This window comes from Gigantopelta aegis, unplaced genomic scaffold (assembly GCF_016097555.1).
Source record: "Gigantopelta aegis isolate Gae_Host unplaced genomic scaffold, Gae_host_genome ctg4061_pilon_pilon, whole genome shotgun sequence".
Classification (NCBI taxonomy): Eukaryota; Metazoa; Mollusca; class Gastropoda; order Neomphalida; family Peltospiridae; genus Gigantopelta; species Gigantopelta aegis.
In genome coordinates this window covers 52,181-57,500 of record NW_024533659.1, presented here as the reverse complement: position 1 = coordinate 57,500, position 5,320 = coordinate 52,181, and the positions used below count along the sequence as shown (strand labels likewise).

Genomic DNA, 5,320 nt, shown 5'->3' with positions numbered 1-5,320 from the left:
TCTCCTCTCTCTCTTCCTCTCTCTCTCTCTCTCTCTCTCTCTCTCTCTCTCTCTCTAGTAATTATAATCGTTCATATATATATGATGTTGATGATGAATACCATGATGATAAAGCTAGGTCAGGAGTATACACAGCATGTGGCAGCTGGGATTAGCTTTAGTAGTAAAAGCTGTACTTACTATCTTTACATTTGGAATGAAAGTAAGTTTAGTTATAATTAAAGGAGCATTCCATTATGTTATTAATAATAGTCATTTGGTATGCTAATATTTATGCTAATTAATAGGGATATACTCTTTTATTTCTATATAGGTTCCAGCTGGTCTATTTATCCCATCAATGTATGTTGGCGCTTGTATGGGACGTATCATTGGTATTGGAATGGAACAGATAGCATTGTAAGTCTAAAGTATCTCACTTTGTTAACTGATATTCCCTATATTATAATTGCCACACCCCTTAATTAGCCCTACCCACTAATTTGTTTTCTCCAGTAAATATAGGGACACTGGTTTCTTTGAGCTTTTCTGTTCACCTCATGACAACTGTGTCACTCCCGGACTATATGCTATGATCGGAGCAGCTGCTGCTTTGGGCGGAGTTACACGAATGACAGTCTCATTAGTGGTCATTATGTTTTGAATTAACAGGGGGTCTAAATTATATAGTCCCCATTATGGTAGCCGTTATGATTAGTAAATGGGTTGGAGATGCATTTATCAGTGATGGAATGTATCCTCTAATCATGTACAGTACATGTAATAATTAATGGATTTTCATCCTTGTATTTCCTTGACCACACCCCACTATTTAGTTATGATGGACATATTCATTTAAATGGTTTTCCTTTCCTGGATAGCAAAGAGGATTTTACACATGATACATTAGTTTGTGATGTGATGAAACCTCAGAAAGGAGATCTTCCTTTATCTAGTGTTGACTTGTCAAAAATGTACTGTTGGTAAGTTTGTTTTTGAATGGCTTGCCAACTATTTCTCTCTGTCTCTCTCTCTCTCTCTCTCTGTCTCGCCTCTGTCTCTCTCTCTCTGTCTCTCTCTCTCTGTCTCCTCTCTCTCTCTCTCTCTCTCTCTCTCTCTCTCAGGGAGTTTACAAACTTTAGTTCAAGAGACAATGTACTTGGTTTTCCCTGTGTGCTTAGTCAAGAGTCTCAACTTCTTGCTGGATTTTTAACTCGAAAAGACAATAATAACATCACTAGGTATATACTACTAGTGTATGTAATATATCTGTATATAATATATTATATGTGTCATGTAATACATGTTTTATGTATTGTTGTCCTATTTATATTAGATTTAATTGAGGCACGACATGATGAAGGTATTTGTGACGAGTCTAGAGTGTTTTTCTTGGACAGTTCTCAGTCGTTTATCACAGACAGTATTGAACTATGATATACCCTCTGTGAATATTAGAGGTATCATGGACCCTGTAAGTCGAAAGGGGCTAAAGGGTCTGGACACTATTAGAGGAGGGGTTGATAACAATGAAATTATGAAATTATTATCTTCATGACAATTTTACTCTCTTTCATGCAGGCTCCTTTCAGTTATCTGATCAAACTCCAATGGAGATTGTTGTTGAATTGTTTCGTAAAATGGGGACTACGACAAGTCTTGGTTGCACATAATGGGTATATAAATACAAATTACATGTACTAATACATGTATTAGTACATGTATTAGTACATGTAGTAATTAAGATCACATTATGAGAGAGAGAAACTATAAGAAATTCCTAGTCTAGACTACCTAAGATTTGGACTTGAACCCAAGATTTTCTAAATCATAGTAATAGCCTTTATCACCTAAGTAATTTGATCTTACAGATAAAGTACCTTATATATATACAATTAATATATATATTGTATTGTGTATATTGTATTATGTATATATTGTATTGTGTATATTGTATTATATATATATATATATATATATTGTATTGTGTATGTATTGTATTATATATATTGTATTATTGTCTCTTCTTTTTCCAGACGTCTTCTTGGTATAGTTACTAAGAAGGACATGTTACGCATATAGCTTCATTAAAGAAGAAAGACCCCAAAAACGATACGATATCACTAATACTTAACATTCTGTCACACATTATTAACTTAATATCATAATAATATTAGATTAGTCTATTCTGTTGTTCAGTTTTTTTGTATTATTTTAGTTTATTTATTTGAGTTGTACTAATAACAACTAAATCAAATATTATCATCATAACTGTATAGTGATCAAGGATCATAGCATTGTAGTACTGTCACATATGATCAGTGTCATGCATATAGTACTCGTCACATATGATACGTTGATCATAGCATTGTAATACCTGTCACATATGATATGTTGATCATAGCATTGTAGTACCCCATCACATATGATACGTTGATCATAGCATTGTAGTACCCTCACATATGATACATTGATCATTACTCTCCATGTAATAATGTACATATATATATATTATATATTCTTATGTTTACCAGCTAGTACAAAATGGAGGTATTATGATTATAAACTAGTCTCCTTTTTAATATTAATTTACTTTGCCGGATAAAAATTGTTTTAGCAAAAATAGTTTACTAATATAACTTGTACAAAAACTTCTGCTATACAAACATCATTGAAGTCGATATTTGTCTGATATGATGATATGCTTTGTTGTCTATTATAATACAGACTTCACTTCCTAAACCCTAACCATTTAACTGTATATAACAAATTTCCACCCAACAAGTAACCAATATCAAACATTATTTCTGTAAGCATTAGATCATACTATAAAACTCTCTTTAAAATCAGCCCTTAATATGTTTTCAATTAGCAGTTGATAACATCACATGATTAACTAGCAAACATTGATGTGTTAACTGATCAATATCAAGATAGTCACACTTGTGTTGAGAAGTAAAGTAGAACCCCTTGATGTTATGACCTTCTCTACTTACCTGCTGTGTGGATTGGTTGTTATATTTAATGCAAAATACTGTCTGGACTCAACGTAAGATAACTAGTATAATTCTATAATGTGATATATATATATTGTTAAAGAGAAGAGGTCTCAAAAAATGACTAAGTTATTGTTACAATGATATCTCTATATAATGACTCTTGGTTAGATCTTCCATAACACCAACATATATCAACTCTCAATTGTCCAATTCCCAAAGTGTCAACACCCAACTTCGTGAAAGTTATTATTTAAAACCAAGTTACATCAAATATATTATAATGAAATATATATTTTGTGAGTTGATATTTAATTTTAAGAAGTTGGCATTTTGTGATGTGATATTCCAAGAGTTGGGATTTTTGGAGTTGAAATTCTGAGAAGTAGCTGCTTGCACTGTTAGTACCTAATCTAATACTTCACAATTTATTAGTAAGATTATTAAGTAATGAACTTATATTTTCAAGACAATATTATAGTTCACAAATTCACACAGTCCTACTTTTATTAGGAAAAAATGTGTATCATTCAAAATCATCACTTCAGCACACATTACTCAGTACACATTAAATATCTATCTTATCTCTATAATGTAGCAATGTACTATATATCATATGAATGATTATAATCCTATATTTTTACAGCATGTCAATATACTGGTAGTATTCGATTACTTGGTCCTCCTAGAAATTTTGAGGGATTAGTACAAATTTGTATTAATGATCGATGGCATAGTTTGTGTGATGATTCTAACAAATGGAATGTAGACACTGCTACTGTTGTATGTAAGAACTTGACTTTTAATGGACCAGGAAGTAAGTGAATAGAAAAAAATGAATTTATGGATGAATGGTTGGCTGGATAAATAAACTAATATATTAATGGAGAGATGAATGGACAGATTGAAAATAAATAAAAATATTTTGTTTCTCTTTCATTTCTATTTCTTTAGTTGTTCTTAGAGACATTCATATCTTCCTCCACCACCATCAGTTCCAACTGTTCGATTTAAAAAAAACCATTGTACTGGTAATGAACATAACATTAACAATCTGTGCTGAATTTCAACCAACTACTGTGTGTATGATGAATGAATATAGCGCTGTACTCTGCAGTAATCCTAATGGTAATAGATGACTCACTTACTTTATATGTGTGTATTAGTAATGATCTACCTTATGACCAACGATTATCTTTTATGTGTCCATTCTTTCTTTCATTCATCCCTTATCATCTGTGTGTTCATTCTTTTCTTCATACTTGCACCTTACACTCATCCTCTTTACATCTGTTCTTTTCATTGCTGAGTATTTCTATCTCCCACTTTCTACTAACAAGATTATTTTCTATTTCATTATTTATACAGATAACATAACTAATGGCTTTATACAACTTGAAAATTCTCCAGAATTCTTCCTTAATATGGGACGTCTTGCAATTTATTATAATGGGATCTTTTGGTGGAGTTTGTGACAATACTTTTTTTTGAAAATGCACCTTATGTTGCTTGTAATGAATTGGGTTATGAATATGGAGGAAGTATGTAATATCTTACTCTTAGCTTCAATTTAAAGTCTCTCCCTCCCTCTCTCTCTTTTCTTCTCTCTCTTAATAGTTGCTGTATCAAGTGAAAAGTTTGGCACCGGTAGTACCATGAACAACAAGATACCTATATTTTTAGATGACATTCATTGTCGTAATAATGACACTACATTAGGTCGATGTCTCAATATGGATTTCGAACACATAACTGTAGAAAGTCTGACATTCTTGGATTAATATGCACAGGTGAGATGTCATGTGATCATCATGTGATACATACATATAGCACACATACTATTTTAGACAATAATATCAACGTACATAGTCATGTACATAATCATGTATTACATATAATGTCATATTCCAATATATGTAATATAATATTAATTCATATATCAATGACTCAATGTCATATATTAATGGCTACATGTATATTTACTTACTATAGATGATGATGACTGTATAACTGTGATGTACGTCTAGTAGATGGTAATGCTACAGCTGGTCGTGTTGAACTGTGTTTGGGTGGAGTCTGGGGAACTATATGTAGAAAATAATTGGGACAAAATAGATGCTACTGAAGTGTGTAGACAACTAGGTCTTGGGGAAGGAAGTATGTTGGATAGAAAGGATGAACGAAGGAAGTGTTAATGAATCCATTATTTTACTATCTTCTTTATCTAGTACCTTCAGTACAATTTCCTGGAGGAAGTGATCCTATTTGGGCAACAGAGATAGATTGTTCCAGATATTCTCTAGCTATTAATGATTTAAATGAACCTGGTCTATTAGGTTGTCGTT

At 32.0% G+C, this 5,320-nt stretch overlaps 1 pseudogene; it reads left to right on the top strand.

Moving 5' to 3' along the window:
- LOC121392551 overlaps positions 1 to 1,416 on the top strand; it is a 5,276-nt pseudogene extending 3,860 nt beyond the window's left edge.
- Positions 1,417 to 5,320: the final 3,904 nt, after the last annotated feature.